General features: G+C 48.5%; 1 protein-coding gene across 2 annotated transcripts in view; it reads right to left on the bottom strand.

Moving 5' to 3' along the window:
- The window catches only part of ZBED4 (zinc finger BED-type containing 4), a 51,186-nt gene extending 34,375 nt beyond the window's left edge, over nucleotides 1-16,811 (bottom strand). For both annotated transcript variants that reach the window (XM_063927127.1, XM_063927128.1), the window contains exon 1: nucleotides 16,480-16,811. The gene's annotated coding sequence lies outside the window, so the exon portion shown is untranslated. The remainder of the gene's footprint in view (nucleotides 1-16,479) is intronic.
- Between the last annotated feature and the right edge of the window lie 221 nt (nucleotides 16,812-17,032).

The raw sequence follows: 17,032 nt of genomic DNA, 5'->3' as shown, positions 1-17,032 counted from the left end.
CAGACTGTGCCTTATGCAACTGAAGAGTCCGTGGCAGTGTGAAACTCATGAGGATCATGCTCACTGACAGGCTGAAGGTGGTGAGAAAGCCAGCATCAACATCTGTTACCTCGACAATAGGAAGTTATAGAGGGGCTGGGAGGCAGAGTGCAGGCTAAGAGGGGATGCAGTCAGTTTACCTCCAATCAAAATAACGACGTTCAAAATCCCTACACCAATTGACCGATGATCAAAATCCCGACAAGGTCAAAATACCGACATGGACAAAATACCGACATTTAAAACACCGACAATGTCAAAATACCGACTTGTAAATGCAGACAGGTCAAAATACCGACATGAGTTTTTCATGATTTTTTCATTGAAACCGACTTGTTCATACTTTACCATCCCAGTGGACCTGGAGGGGGAATATAATAGTGTGCCGAGCGCAGCGAGGCACCGTGCCCGAAGCATGGCGAGCGCAGCGAGCCATGCGAGGGGACGCGGTACACTTTGTATGGTGTCCATGTTGACTTATGTCGACATACACAAAAAACAAAACCGCACGTCGGTATTTTGACCTGTCGACATTGTACATGTCGGTATTTTGACCATGTCGGTATTTTAAATATCGGTATTTTATCCATGTCGGGATTTTGACCTTGTCGGGATTTTGACCATCGGTCAATTGGTGTCGGGATTTTGAACGTCGGGATTTTGATTGGAGGTATTTCATACCGATCCCGCTAAGAGGTAGGGAGACCAGTTCCTTGTGATAAACTATAGTGGTGGGGCGAAGAACGCAGGGGTGATTGGAGAGGGGAGCTGACAAGAGTACTGATGGCCACGTGTCATATGGGCACTAGTAATTACTGTATGGGAACAGTCTTTGTTCTCGTATCACTTTCTTCTCAACAGGTGGCATTATAAGGGTTTGTGATCCCATGACAGTACTACCTTACTTGCACCACTTTGACTGGGAAGCCACTGAGGGCAGGGTAACATATGAAGGATGGGGGGGGGGGGGGGGTTGCTTGGAATGATTATGTTTCAGTGTGTTTTGCATTGTGTGTTTCTGTTGCAAAGGTGTTTAGGGTGAACATGAAACTAGTCAGTACAAACATTTCGGAACCAGATTAAACGCAATTCATCTGCAGTGTCTAGTTTTCGGCATAACATTTGTACATTTCCTGTAATATGTACATGCCCTATGAGATCAGCTTCTCAAGACACAGATTGGTGATTTTTATTATCTTTTAGAAAGGTACTACAAAAAAAGTGTACACAGCACAGTGGACAGTAAACATACAAAACATTTATGCAATAGAGAAAAAAATTCAATAGAGAAAAAATAGCAGAGCTAATGATGTATAATGAATAAATTAAGTTATTGCATGGATGGCTGAAAGTAAAAAACATTTCATAAAAAATATAAAATACATGGCATAGCTTTCAATCTTAAGGGCCCCACACACTGGCAGATAATACTGCACGATATGAACGTTCTCGTTCATTAATGAACGAGAACGAGTTCATATCGTGCAGTATGTAGGCACCAACGATGAACGATGCGGGCCCCTGTGCTTGTTAACCGTTGGTACCCCGTTGCTTATGCATGCAGGCCAATATGGACGAGACTGTCCATATTAGCATGCAGTGCTATGGAGCCGGGTGACGGGAGGAGTGAAGAAGGTTCACTCCCCACCCCCCTTCATCACCTCCCCCCCCGGCGCCACGTTGGCCATGTACGCCGTCGGGCAGCTCGCGGAGGATCTGCCAATGTGTAGGGCCCATTACTGGTCACCACCAACACAATCTGCAACATCTGCTGGCCGTTAAATGTTTAAAAATAAACTGTTTTGGGAACTTAGAACACAGTTCATAACGGGTGCATTTTTACCACACTCTCACAGCTGGAGGTTTAGTTCCAAATGAAAAATGTCCTTTCGTAGATTTTTGGAAGTCCTCACCATTCTTGCGGTGCCTTTAGATGGTAGTGGAATTCCGTCCTGGTGTCAAGTTGTAAAGTCCCAAAAGTTTTGATGCTTTGTTTGGTCCGGACACCGCAAGCCAGGTGAAGCAGTTGTTCGTGCTGAATTAGGCGACAGCAGATGCCCCCCATGAACTGCTGCCTAGTCATGAGCTCCGCTCTGTCCTCGTAAAAAAACAAAGTAGGGACTTTTACACGACAAGCACCCAATTGTGAGACACGCCTAGCAGAAGCCAGGGCCAGTAACATCACCATCTTCCATGTGAGGTACTTGTCTACCGTCATCAGTTTCAAAACAGGAGGACTGTAGAAATTCCAACGCTACATTCAATTCCCAGGGTGCCGTGGGCGGCACAAAAGGAGGTTGTATGTGGAGTACCCCTTGCAAGAAGGTCTGAACATCTGGCAACACTGACAATTTCTTCTGGAAGAAAACCGAGAGCTGAAATCTGGACCTTAATGGAACCCAGACGTAGGTCCTTATCCACAAAAGCCTGCAGGAAACGTAAGAAACGTCCCAAGTGGAACTCTGCTGGCAGATACGTGCATTCCTCGCAACAAGAGACATCTTCTCCATATATGATGATATTGCTTTGACATCACAGGCTTCCTGGCCTGAACCATGTTAGCAATAAACTTTTTGGAAAGGCCTTTGTGAGCTAGGATGTTCCGCTCAACCTCCATGCCGTCAAACGAAGTCGCCGTAAGTCCGGGTAGATGAACAGCCCTTATTGAAGAAGATATCTTCTCATCGGCAGAGGCCAAGGGTCTTCGATGGACATGTCCAGAAGATCCGCATACCACGTCCTCCGAGGCAATCAGATGTGGACTCTGATTTTTTTTATTCGCTTTAGCACCCTTGGGAGCAATAAAATCCGAGAAAACAGGTAGACCAGCCGGTAAGGCCAAGGCGAAACGCCAGTGCAACCACTGCCCTTGCCTGAGGGTCCCTGGTCCGCGAGCAATACCAGGGAAGTTTCTTGTTGAGGCGAGAAGCCATCATGTCTATTTGTGGGCAACCCCACCGGTCGATTATCTGCTGGAACACCAGATGGTGGAGACCCCACTCCCACGTGTGGAGATCGTGACTCAGGAAGTCCGCCTCCCAGTTGTCCACACCCGGAATGAAGATTGCGGACATGGCTTTCGCATTTCTTTCCACCCAGCGGAGTATCTTTAACACCTCTCTCATGCAGGCTCTGCTTTTTGTCCCTCCTTATCGATTGATATATGCCACCGCCGTGGCGGTTGTCCGACTGTACCCAGATCACGTGATCCTTGAGCAGAGGAGAGGCTTGAAGTAGAGCATTCTAGATCGCCCAAAGATCCAGAATGTTGATTGGAAGGAGGCTTTCGTGGGCTGACCACCTGCCCTGGAACTGCGCCCCTTGGGTGACAGCTCCCCATCCGTCGTGAGGAGAGTCCAATTCTGAATCCCAAAACGCCTGCCCTCCAGGAAATTGGAGGACTGTAGCCACCGCAGGAGGGAAAAACCTGGCCTGAGGCGGTGCATCTGGAGATGTGATCCGGACCACTTGCTCAGGAGATCCAACTGAAAGGTTCTGGCATGGAGCCTCCCATACTGGATTGCCTCGTATGAGGCAACAATCTTTCCCAACAATCTTATGCAGAGATGTACGGCCACTCAAGTAGGTCGGAGCACCATGCGGACCACCCCCTGAGGTGTTTTCGCCTTGTCCTCTGGTAGAAACACCTTCTGGGCCACAATATCCAGCAACATCCCCAGGAACAGGAGCCTCTGAGTTGGCTCCAGGTGGGACTTCTGTAAGTTGAGGATCCACCCATGGTCGGACAGAAGACGGAAGATGCATTCGATATGGAGCAACAAAAGCTTTTCTGGACTTACCTCTAGTGCCTCTAGCCGCATTGGAGGCACCTCTGGCCTTTGATTGAAATGTGTGAGACCGAAAGGACTGAACAGACGGTCCCGGATAGCGCATCTACTGCCCTTGCCTGAGGGTTCCTCGTTCGTGAGCAATATCAGAGAAGCTTCTTGAGTTGAGAAGCCATAATGTCTATTTGTGGGCAGCCCCACCGGTTGATGATCTGCTGAAACACCTGATGGTGGAGCCCCCACTCTCCCAGGTGGAGATCGTGACGACTCAGTAAGTCCGCTTCCCAGTTGTCCACTCCAGGGGGTCGATTCTATTCGGCAACTAATGAATAGCGCCGGGAATTAGCTCCCGACGCTATTCAATTCAGCAACTAATTACCTGCAATTGTCGGGAATTCTTCTCTCATCCCCGGGGGATGAGAGAAGAAAGCCGACAAAAGAGCTGCCTCGCGGCCGGCGCGAGGCTGATTCTGTCGGGAATCAGCCTCGCGCCGGGGAGTTAAGTCGGAGAATGCCCATTCTCCCGACAATTCAACCTGTTTTGTCGGCGAGAACGGGCCATCGCCGACGTAACTAGTTGCTGAATTGAATAGCGTCGGGAGCTAATTCCCGGCGCTATTCATTAGTTGCCGAATAGAATCGACCCCCAGGAATGAAGACTGCGGACATTGCTGTTGCATTTCTTTCTGCAAGAGGAGTATCTTTGACACCTCTCGCATGCAGGCCCTGCTTTTTGTACCTCATTGTCAATTTATGTACGCCACCGCCATGGCATTGTCCGACTGAACTTGGATCGCATGATCCCTGAGTAGAGGAGAGGCCTGAAGCAGGGCATTGTAGATTGCCCAAAGTTCCAGAATGTTGATCGGAAGTAGGGTTTCGTGGGCTGACCACCTGTCCTGGAACTGAGCCCCCTGGGTGACAGCTCCCCATCCTCTCAGACTTGCATCTGTCGTGAGGAGAATCAAATCCTGAATCCCGAAACTTCGACCTTCCAGTAGGTTTGAGGACTGCAGCCACCACAGGAGGGAAATCCTGGCCTGAGGTGACAGCCGTATCATCCGATGCATCTGAAGATGTGATCCGGACCACTTGCTCAGGAGATCCAATTGAAATGTTTCGGGCATGGAACCTTCCATACTGGATCGCCTCGTATGAGGCTACCATTTTCCCCAACAATCTTATGCAAAGATGGATGGATATTCGAGTAGGCTGTAGAATCATTTGAACCATCTCCTGGAGCAGTGGTTCCCAAACTTTTTTGAATCACGGCACCCTAGAGTATCAGATTTTTTTTCACTGCACCCCTAGGCCAAAAGTTTTTTATTAAGAGATTTAGAATAAATATTAAATGAAGTAAATTGTGTTTATATGTCATCCTTAGGTTCAATTTGTGGTGGGGGACAGGAATTGGTTCCGTAAGTCCACATATTTTATGATTGGCAGCCACCAGCACTGATTTTGCCTATTACATGGATACTAAATAATTTAAATTGGTCCTGGATCACCAATCCAAGGCACCCCTGCAAGTGCCCTGAGGCACCCCAGGGTGCCTAGGCACACAGTTTGGGAACCACTGTCCTGGAGTGTTCTCGCTTTGTCCTCTGGGAGGAACACTTTCTGGGCCACAGTATTCAGCAACATTCCCAAGAACAGGAGCCGATGAGTTGGCTCCAGGTGCGACTTCTGTAAATTGAGGGTCCACCCATGGTGTGACAGAAGTTGGATAGTGTGGTCTATATGGAGGAATAAAAGCTCCCTGGATCTTGCCTTTATCAAGAGATTGTCCAGATAAGGGACAATATTAACCCCCTGGACCCGGAGTTGGAACATCATCTCCTCCACCATCATGAACACCCTCAGAGCTGTGGACAGGCCGAAGGGTAGCGCCAGGAACTGGTAGTAATCGTTCAGCAGGGTAAAACGCAGGTAAGCCTGGTGTGGCGGCCAAATCGGGATATGGTGATGGGCGTCCTTTATATCCAGTGAGTCCATGAACTCCTGTTCTTCCAGGCCCGCAATCATTGCTCGCAAGGATTCCATCTGGAACTTGAAAACTTTTAGGTAAGGATTCAAGGATTTCAGATTGAAAATGGGCCTTACCAAACCGTGCAGTTTTGGTACCACGAACAGGTTGGAGTAGAAACCCTCTCCCTGTTGTTGCAGTGGCACTGGAACAATGACTTGGGACCGGACCAACTTTAGGATGGCCTGCTGCAGCGTAACACACGTATACTCCAAAGCTGGTAAGCTTGATTTGAAAAATTGTTGGGGAGTAGCGCCGTTGAACTCCAGCTTGTAGCCCTGAGAAACAAGGTCTTTTACCCAGGTATCCTGGCAGGAGCCTTCCCAGATGCAGCTGAGCTCCCACCTCGAGATCCCCTCGGGGTGGGTGGGCACAGTCATGCTGAGGCCTTAGTGGAAGCTGAACTGGTGCTCTGTTCCTGAGAACCTGCGGTTGCTGGTTTTCTTGTCTTACCTCTGGTGCCTCTAGCCGCATTGGAGGCACCTCTGGCCCTAGATCTAAATCTCGGTTCCGGTATGAATGGTCGACCATGTTATGGTCGACAGTCATTAGGTCGACCACTATTGGTCGTCATTGACATGGTCGACATGGACACATGGTCGACACATGAAAGGTCGACATATGAAAAGGTCGACATGAGTTTTTTAACTTTTTTTGGTGTCGTTTTTTTGCGTAAAGTGACTGGGAACCCCAATTAGTGCACCGCGTCCCCTCGCATGGTGCCTTCGTTCCGCTACCGCTTCGCTCGGCACACTTTACCGTTCCAATCGTAGTCCATGTGGATCGTAAAGTATGGAAAAGTTCCCCAAAAGAAAAAAAAAGTTAAAAACTCATGTCGACCTTTTCATGTCGACCATTTTCATGTGTCGACCATGTGTCCATGTCGACCATGTCAATGTCGACAAATAGTGGTCGACCTAATGACTGTCGACCATAACATGGTCGACCATGTGAACGGATACCCTAAATCTCTGGCCATAAATCTAGTGCAGTGGAAACAGCATCGTGCCAGGCACATTCATCAGAGTGCAGGTTCTTGCAACAAAACACCATGTTTAAGGCGCGAGAACCAGCCTTCTCCAACATAACAGCACGCTGAATTGAACAGAGCCCAATGAAATTAACAGTAAAACTACCAATGGTTCTTTTCTATAATCAGAGGTCCACTGATCTTACAGTAAAGGATTACCCAGATATTATTTTTCTTGGCTTTCAATAACTACTTACCATGTGCTCCAATAATGCAGACATTACCTTTTTGCGCACACAAATTCTATCCATGTCAACAGCACATATGACATGTTATATGTGCTGTTTAGTTGATGTAATTTGGATTGGGACACAACATGGCAGAACCCCACACACCTTCAATATACTAAAACTGTACCCAAAACAATTGTATGGGCAGAATTAAATTGTGCCCAATCTCCCGTCTAAAGTAGCAATACTTAATTGATCTTTTTCAGCGTGACTATCGCGCCCATAGGGGATGGGTTTAGCCACGTAAGGTAGCTAAACCCGACCAAAGGGGGTCGATTCAATTCACAGACAGTTCCGGTGCTATTCAATACAGCGCCAAGTGTCACTCAATTGTCGAGAATTCTTCTCTCACCACCGGGGGATGAGAGATGAAATCCGACAAATGTGCTGCTGCGCAGCCGGCGCGAGGCTGATTCTGTCGGAAATCAGCATTGCGGCGGAGAATTAAGTCGGAAAATGCCAGTTCTCCCGACAATTCAACTTGTTAAGTCCGAGAGAACAGGCCTTCACCGATTTAACTTGAGCTGAATTGAATCGACCCCATAGTGCTGAACACAATCGTGAAAAGTGCAGTTAAGGTGCCCAAACAGATCATTTTTTGCACATTTCGGCTCACCACCGACGGGGGTGCGAGATGAAATGCAGACGCTGGCAGACATTCGCACCCTAACTGAGCTATGATTGAATAGCACCGCTTGAGCACCATCTTGTGGCTGCCAATGGAAAAATAATTGAATTCCGTCCTATACATTGCAATGCACAAATTATAAACTTTTGGGAATAGTATTTTATACTGAATACGGTAGACAGGTAACCAATGGATGGACTGAGAGCGGATCAGCAGGCGATGAGCACAACCCCTTAGTCTATTAACACAAGACTCATATGGGACCTTAAATCCGCACCTCTATGGGGTCAATTCCAGTTGATGGCGAATTGAATAGGGCAAGAAAGCGTAATGCTTTGTTGGAGAATGCTCGTACTAGTGAATTAAACAGGGTGCTTATGAAGTCTTTACTTTATCCCACCCCCATGGTTGTAATCTCTGACAGAATAGCACCATTGTGATTACAACGAGTCCACGTTCCAATAGAGACAAGTGGTATCAAGACAAAATGTATTTTACTTAGGCTGGGTATACACTGAAGCTACGGGCATTCATTCCGACATTGGAATGAATGCCCATCATTAGGGATTTCCAGTACATACTGGCACGATATTAATGAAGGACGGAATGACAATGTTCTGTCCTCCATTAGCATAAACATGGACGCTTGTGAAGGACGCTAGGTTTGATGTGCAGCACATCAAACCTAGCATCAATCGCTTGAAACCGCGGGAGTGCGCAAACCTGGGTACACACTGAGCGATGCAAGCGATGTCGCTCCAAAATGGTGGAGTGGCATCACTCCAGTGTGTACCAAGCTTTGCACAAAAAAAAGAATTTACTTACCGATAATTCTATTTCTCGTAGTCCGTAGTGGATGCTGGGGACTCCGTCAGGACCATGCTGGGGACTCCGTCAGGACCATGGGGTTTAGCGGCTCCGCAGGAGACAGGGCACAATAATAAAAGCTTTAGGATCAGGTGGTGTGCACTGGCTCCTCCCCCTATGACCCTCCTCCAAGCCTCAGTTAGGATACTGTGCCCGGACGAGCGTGCATAATAAGGAAGGATATTGAATCCCGGGTAAGACTCATACCAGCCACACCGTACAACCTGTGATCTGAACCCAGTTAACAGTATGATAACAACGAAGGAGCCTCTGAAAAGATGGCTCACAACAAGAATAACCCGATTTTTGTAACAATAACTATGTACAAGTATTGCAGACAATCCGCACTTGGGATGGGCGCCCAGCATCCACTACGGACTACGAGAAATAGAATAATCGGTAAGTAAATTCTTATTTTCTCTAACGTCCTAAGTGGATGCTGGGGACTCCGTCAGGACCATGGGGATTATACCAAAGCTCCCAAACGGGCGGGAGAGTGCGGATGACTCTGCAGCACCGAATGAGAGAACTCCAGGTCCTCCTCAGTCAGGGTGTGCCCCTGACCAAGTAGCAGCTCGGCAAAGTTGTAAAGCCGAGACCCCTCGGGCAGCCGCCCAAGATGAGCCCACTTCCTTGTGGAATGGGCTTTTACTGATTTTGGCTGTGGCAAGCCTGCCACAGAATGTGCAAGCTGAATTGTACTACAAATCCAGCGAGCAATCGTCTGCTTAGAAGCAGGAACACCCATCTTGTTGGGTGCATACAGGCTAAACAGCGAGTCAGATTTTCTGACTCCAGTCGTCCTGGAAACATATTTTCAGGGCCCTGACAACGTCAAGTAACTTGGAGTCCTCCAAGTCCCTAGTAGCCGCAGGTACCACAATAGGTTGGTTCATGTGAAAAACAGAAAACACCTTAAGGAGAAATCGAGGACGAGTCCTCAATTCTGCCCTGTCAGAATGAAAAATTAAGTAAGGGCTTTTATATGATAAAGCCGCCCATTCTGACACACGCCTGGCAGAAGCCAGGGCTAATAGAATCTTCACCTTCCATGTGAAATATTTTAATTCCACAGTGGTGAGTGGATCAAACCAATGTGACTTTAGGAAACTCAAAACAACATTGAGATCCCAAGGTGCCACTGGGGGCACAAAAGGAGGCTGTATATGCAGTACCCCTTTTACAAACGTCTGAACTTCAGGCACTGAAGCCAGTTCTTTCTGGAAGAAATTCGACAGGGTCGAAATTTGAAACCTTAATGGACCCTAATTTTAGGCCCATAGACAGTCCTGTTTTCAGGAAATGTAGGAAACGACCCAGTTGGAATTCCTCTGTAGGGACCTTCTTGGCCTCACACCACGCAACATATTTTCGCCAAATGCGGTGAAAATGTTTTGCGGTTACATCCTTCCTGGCTTCGACCAGGGTAGGGATGACTTCATCTGGAATGCCCTTTCAGGATCCGGCGTTCAACTGCCATGCCGTCAAACGCAGCCGTGGTAAGTCTTGGAACAGACAAGGCCCCTGCTGGAGCAGGTCCTTTCTTAAAGGTAGAGGCCACGGTTCTTCCGTGAGCATCTCTTGAAGTTCCGGGTACCAAGTCCTTCTTGACCCATCCGGAACCACGAGTATCGTTCTTACTCATCTCCTTCTTATGATTCTCAGTACTTTTGGTATGAGATGCATAGGAGGGAACACATACCCTGACTGGTACACCCACAGTGTTACCAGAGCGTCCACCGCTATTGCCTGAGGGTCCCTTGACCTGGCGCAATATTTGTCTAGTTTTTTGTTCAGGCGGGACGCCATCATGTCCACCTTTGGTTTTTCCCAACGGTTTACAATCATGTGGAAGACTTCCCGCTGAAGTCCCCACTCTCCCGGGTGGAGGTTATGCCTGCTGAGGAAGTCTGCTTCCCAGTTTTCCACTCCCGGAATTAACACTGCTGAGAGTGTTATCACATGATTTTTCGCCCAGCGAAGAATCCTTGCAGTTTCTGCCATTTCCCTCCTGCTTCATGTGCCGCCCTGTCTGTTTACGTGGGCGACTGCCGTGATGTTGTCCCACTGGATCAATACCGGCTGACCTTGAAGCAGAGGTCTTGCTAAGCTTAGAGCCTTGTAAATTGCCCTTAGCTCCAGTATATTTATGTGGAGAGAAGTCTCCAGACTTGATCACGCTCCCTGGAAATTTTTTCCTTGTGTGACTGCTCCCCAGCCTCTCAGGCTGGCATCCGTGGTCACCAGGACCCAGTCCTGAATGTCGAATCTGCGGCCCTTTCATAGATGAGCACTCTGCAGCCACCGCAGAAGAAAACACCCTTGTCCTTGGAGACAGGGTTATCCGCTGATGCATCTGAAGATGCGATCCGGACCATTTTCCCAGCAGATTCCACTGAAAGGTTCTTGCGTGAAATCTACCGAATGGGATCGCTTTGTAAGAAACCACCATTTTTCACAGGACCCTTGTGCAATGATGCACTGATACTTTTCCTGGTTTTAGGAGGTTCCTGACTAGCTCGGATAACTCCCTGGCCTTCTTCTCCGGGAGAAAACATCCTTTTCTGGACTGTGTCCAGAATCATTCCTAGGAACATTAGACGTGTCGTCGGAAAAAGCTGCGATTTTGGAATATTTAGAATCCACTCGTGCTGTCGTAGAGCTACTTGAGATAGTGCTACTCCGACCGCCAACTGTTCTCTGGACCTTGCCCTTATCAGGAAAGCGTCCATATTTCTTTTAGGAAGAATCATCATTTCGGCCATTACCATGGTAAAGACCCGGGGTGCCGTGGACAATCCAAACGGCAGCTTCTGAACTGATAGTGACAGTTCTGTACCACGAACCTGAGATACCCTTGGTGAGAAGGGCAAAATTTGGACATGTAGGTAAGCGTCCCTGATATCCAGTGACACCATATCGTCCTGGTTCGCTATCACTGCTCTGAGTGACTCCATCTTGATTTGAACCCTTGTATGTAATTGTTCAAATCTTTTAGATCTCACCGAGCCGTTTGGCTTCAGTACCACAATATAGTGTGGAACAATACCCCTTCCCTTGTTGTAGGAGGGGTACTTTGATTATCACCTGCTGGGAATACAGCCTGTGAATATTTTTCCAATACTGCCTCCCTGTCGGAGGGAGACGTTGGTAAAGCAGACTTCAGGAACTTGTGAGGGGAAGACGTCTCGAATTTCCAATGTACACCTGGGATACTACGTGTAGGATCCAGGAGTCCACTTGCGAGTGAGCCCACTGCGTGCTGAAACTCTTGAGATGACCCCCCACCGCACCTGAGTCCGCTTGTATGGCCCCAGCGTCATGCTGCGGACTTGGCAGAAGCTGTGGAGGACTTCTGTTCCTGGGAATGGGCTGCCTGCTGCAGTCTTCTTCCCTTTCCTCTAACCCTGGGCAGATATGACTGGCCTTTTGCCCGCCTGCCTTTATGGGTACGAAAGGACTGAGACTGAAAAGACTGTCCTTTTCTGCTGAGATGTGACTTGGGGTAACAAAAGTGGATTTTCCAGCTGTTGCCATGGCCACCAGGTCCGATGGACCGCCCCTTTATACGGCAATACTTCCATGTGCCGTCTGGAATCTGCATCACCTGACCACTGTCGTGTCTATAAACATCGTCTGGCAGATATGGACATCACATCTACTCTTGATGCCAGAATGCAAATATCCCTCTGCGCATCTCGCATATATAGAAATGCATCCTTAAAATGCTCTATAGTCAATAAAATATTGTTCCTGTCAAGGGTATCAATATTTTCAGTCAGGAAATCCGACCAAGCCCCCCCAGCGCTGCACATCCAGGCTGAGGCGATTGCTGGTCGTAGTATAACACCAGTATGTGTGTATATACTTTTTAGGATATTTTTCAGCTTCCTATCAGCTGGCTCTTTGAGGGCGGCCGTATCTGGAGACGGTAACGCCACTTGTTTTTATAAGCGTGTGAGCGCCTTATCCACCCTAAGGTGTGTTTCCCAACTCGCCCTCACTTCTGGCGGGAAAGGGTATACCTCCAATAATTTTCTATCGGAGGAAACCCACGTATCATCACACACTTTAATTTATCTGATTCAGGAAAAACTACAAGTAGATTATTCCCACCCTACATAATACCCTTATTTGTGGTACTTGTAGTATCAGAAATATGTAACACCTCCTTCATTGCCCTTAACATGTAACGTGTGGCCCTAAAGGAAAATACGTTTGTTTCTTCACCGTCGACACTGAAGTCAGTGTCCATGTCTGTGTCGACCAACTGAGGTAAATGGGCGTTTTTACAAGCCCCTGACGGTGTCTGAGACGCCTGGACAGGTACTAATTTGTTTGCCGGCCGTCTCATGTTGTCAACCGACCTTGCATCGTGTTGACATTATCACGTAATTCCTAAATAAGCCATCCATTCCGGTGTCGACTCCCTAGAGAGTGACATCACCAATACAGGCAATTTGCTCCGCCTCCTCACCAACATCGTCCTCCTACATGTCGACACACGTACCGACACACAGCACACACACAGGGAATGCTCTGATAGAGGACAGGACCCCACTAGCCCTTTGGGGAGACAGAGGGAGAGTTTGCCAGCACACACCAAAAACGCTATAATTATACAGGGACAACCCCTTATACAAGTGTTTTCCCTTATAGCATTTTCACATATGTAATCATATCGCCAAATAAGTGCCCCCCCTCTCTGTTTTAACCCTGTTTCTGTAGTGCAGTGCAGGGGAGAGCCTGGGAGCCTTCCTCACAGCAGAGCTGAGCAGGAAAATGGCGCCGTGTGCTGAGAATAGGCCCCGCCCCCTAAAACGGCGGGCTCTTCTCCCGGAGTTTGTGAGATCTGGCAGGGGTTAAATACATCCATATAGCCTCAAGGGCTATATGTGATGTATTTTAGCCATAAAAAAGGTATAATACATTGCTGCCCAGGGCGCCCCCCCCAGCGCCCTGCACCCTCAGTGACCGCTGGTATGAAGTGTGCTGACAACAATGGCGCACAGCTGCAGTGCTGTGCGCTACCTTATGAAGACTGAACGTCTTCTGCCGCCTGTTTCTGGACCTCTGGACCTCTTCAACTTCGGCATCTGCAAGGGGGGTCGGCGGCACGGCTCCGGGACGAACCCCAGGGTGAGACCTGTGTTCCGACTCCCTCTGGAGCTAATGGTGTCCAGTAGCCTAAGAAGCAAATCCATCCTGCACGCAGGTGAGTTTACTTCTCTCCCCTAAGTCCCTCGTAGCAGTGAGCCTGTTGCCAGCAGGACTCACTGAAAATAAAAAACCTAACTTAAACTTTTATTCTAAGCAGCTCAGGAGAGCCACCTAGATTGCACCCTTCTCGGCCGGGCACAAAAATCTAACTGAGGCTTGGAGGAGGGTCATAGGGGGAGGAGCCAGTGCACACCACCTGATCCTAAAGCTTTTATTATTGTGCCCTGTCTCCTGCGGAGCCGCTAAACCCCATGGTCCTGACGGAGTCCCCAGCATGGTCCTGACGGAGTCCCCAGCATCCACTTAGGACGTTAGAGAAAGGCCATTAACCATTGTACACCAACATACATCTCTTTGCTTATCTTAAAATATCTCCCTCCCCGACCTCTCAGCTACAGTATGCATGAGATATGCATCTCTCATCCACACTCATTACTCGCTCCCATTCATGACTGCAGGACTTTCTTCGGGCTGTACCCACTCTGGAATGCGGTACCACGTACAATAAGACTCTCCTCCAGTCTCCAAACATTCCCTAAAAACTCACCTCTTCAGGCAAGCATATCAAATATAACCTTTCCTATCTAATTGCATCCCCTCTGCACAGTCCACACATCCTCTTTTTTTTTTTGTTTTTCACTTTCGCATCCACCTAACCCCTGGTCAACATTGCTGTGTGAGCATATCATACAGCCCACTAAGAACCTTTGAAATCTGGCTGGATCATTTAGCTATAACAAGCACCTATCATTGGGCTTGATTTAATTCTGAGTATTGAATAGCGCAGGGAATTCGCTCCCGGTGCTATTTAATTCAGCACGCTATCATGTCGGGGGAAAGCTGGTTCTCGTGGACAAAAAAAAGGTGTTTTGCAGCGAGAACAAGCATTCTCCAACTAAAGTGCCCAACGCGATGCTGTATCCACCACACTAAGGAAAGAAATCAGCATTGCGCCAGCAGTTTTGTCGGATTTCTGCTTGCAAGAAATCCTCCAGTCTGATGTCACATCGCGCTGAATTGAATTGCACCGAGAGCTAATTCCTGGCACCAGGGCAGCCATCAGGGAGGGGGGGGGGGCTGGAGTTCCGAGCCCTTACAGAGAGGGGGACCAACCCCTGGCTCCTACTGCTAATACCTCTAGAGCTGCACCAGTCTGTGAAACAATAGCAGGCTGATGTGCATGGAGGTCTTCTTAATACAAGACTTATCTACGCATCAGCTCTCTGTAAACCGTTTCTGTAGGTTTGTAACACTACACCTATATGTAACGTCACAATGTATGATATCACATAGGGGTGTAGCAGTGCGGCAGAATCTTTTTTTGGGAGGATGGGCCCTGTCTAATTCGTCAGTCCCGGGCCCCACAATTTCTGATGGCAGTCATGCCCGGCACTATTCAATCCATGCAGAATTGAATCGAACCACTTGTGTATCAATGCCTATTTACCTATAGATTGTAAGCTTACGAGCAAGGCCTTCCTACCTCTAGTTCCATCTGCTGTCCAGTTTTTTTTCTATCACTTGTTTCCAATCGTAAAGCACAAGAGAATATGCTGCGCTATATAAGAAACTTAATAATATTGCTGGTAAGAAACTGCTTATTTCTGATTACACCTTGCTGGAGTTAAGTCAGCCATGTTCTGCGCAGTGACTGTATGTGGGATGTTAAGGTATTAAATCATTTTTTCATCATGCATTACAGATGCAAACAAAATTAGACAAGGTTTTACCAACAGTAATAACCAAGAAAGTGCGCAAAAGCATATTGCACAAAGCTCCACTGGGAGCTGACAGCTACCTGAATGTGTTGGAGCAGCAGGATTAAAAGACAAAACAAAAACATACATATGTTAACAAATTCATCAAAAAACTTGCATCTCTTTGCTCGTCAGACCACAGGTGCACAAAAGTCAAACACAAAAACCTTTGTATTTAAGTAATCTGCGCATTTACGAGGTGCCTATAAAGACATGCAACACATCTAAAATAGTTAATGTCATCCACCTTATTTTATTTGCCCACCCAGGAGGTGATGATAAGGATTGCACATAAGCAGATGGCTAATTTTTGCTTTAAAGCAACTACTGACAACTTTTAGGCTATTCAAAATAAAAACCTATCTACACTGCCAGTATAACATGTAAAACTACCTTTAGACGAATACACTCAAAAACAACAAGTGAAGGATGACTATTGCGGGGGGGGGGGGGGGGGGGGGTGTCAATTATTTCCTCACATCACTGTGCACATTCATACAAGACCACCCTTGTTACCCCAACGGTGTGGAATAATACACAACACTATATAGCGCACCAGGCTGCAGCAGACACCGGCATGGGTTATGCCTGTACACACATGAGGGATACGGGAGCAGGTGGCCGCCTGTAACTTCACACACCGCAACACCTTACCCGGCCGTACGTGTAGCCTACCGCCTGAGAGCCGATGCTGGGGACACCGTATCCTTACAGCTGCTCTATACGTACATACACTATCTTCTACAGTATACATGCGGCTGTGGGGCAGATCGGTGGCGCTGTGTGGCCGGGCCCTGCCTGCCTGCCTTACCCCTCCTCATACCGGAACTCCAGCCATATCCTGACTCGAAAGCACAGAGCTGCCCATGGTCGTCGCTGCCCCTGGGCACTCACCTGGCCGCTAGGTGCCCCTGACGTCACTCAGTGGCCTGTCGGTGTTCGCATGCCGGGCGGGCGGTTCTCTCCCCCCATTCATTAGTTTAATGCTTTGTCTCCCTTCCGTTCTTGCGACGCTCCGTCCGACAGCGAGATGAGGACGAGAGGCGGAGCGCTGCGCGGCCTGCGACGTGCGCTACGTCACCGAGTCAAAGGTTCTCAAGATGGCGGCGCTTCCTCGAGACGTCTGCCTGGGGCGCGAGCACGCGCGACTCTCACAGCGCTGGAACGGCAGATTCAGCGGCCCCGCCCACGCATCTTGTGACGCCGGCAGGGGTCGCTGGCTGCGTACACCCGCCACCCGGGTTTGTTTTGGCACCTGACTGACGCGCAGTGCGGGGTTTCCGGAGCACCAGTGGCCTCCAGGCTGGGTGGGGCAAACAGGAACAACAGCCGCAGCCCACCAGAGGTGTATGTTACACACATAACAGGAGAGGGGAGTAACAACAGAGGTGTCCCTGTACTATACATATGCAGCCTGTGATGTAGGGACGTGGCTGGATGCTCTGCA

This window comes from Pseudophryne corroboree, chromosome 6, assembly GCF_028390025.1.
Source record: "Pseudophryne corroboree isolate aPseCor3 chromosome 6, aPseCor3.hap2, whole genome shotgun sequence".
NCBI classification, from domain to species: domain Eukaryota; kingdom Metazoa; phylum Chordata; class Amphibia; order Anura; family Myobatrachidae; genus Pseudophryne; species Pseudophryne corroboree.
This window is presented reverse-complemented; position numbering and strand designations above follow the sequence as displayed.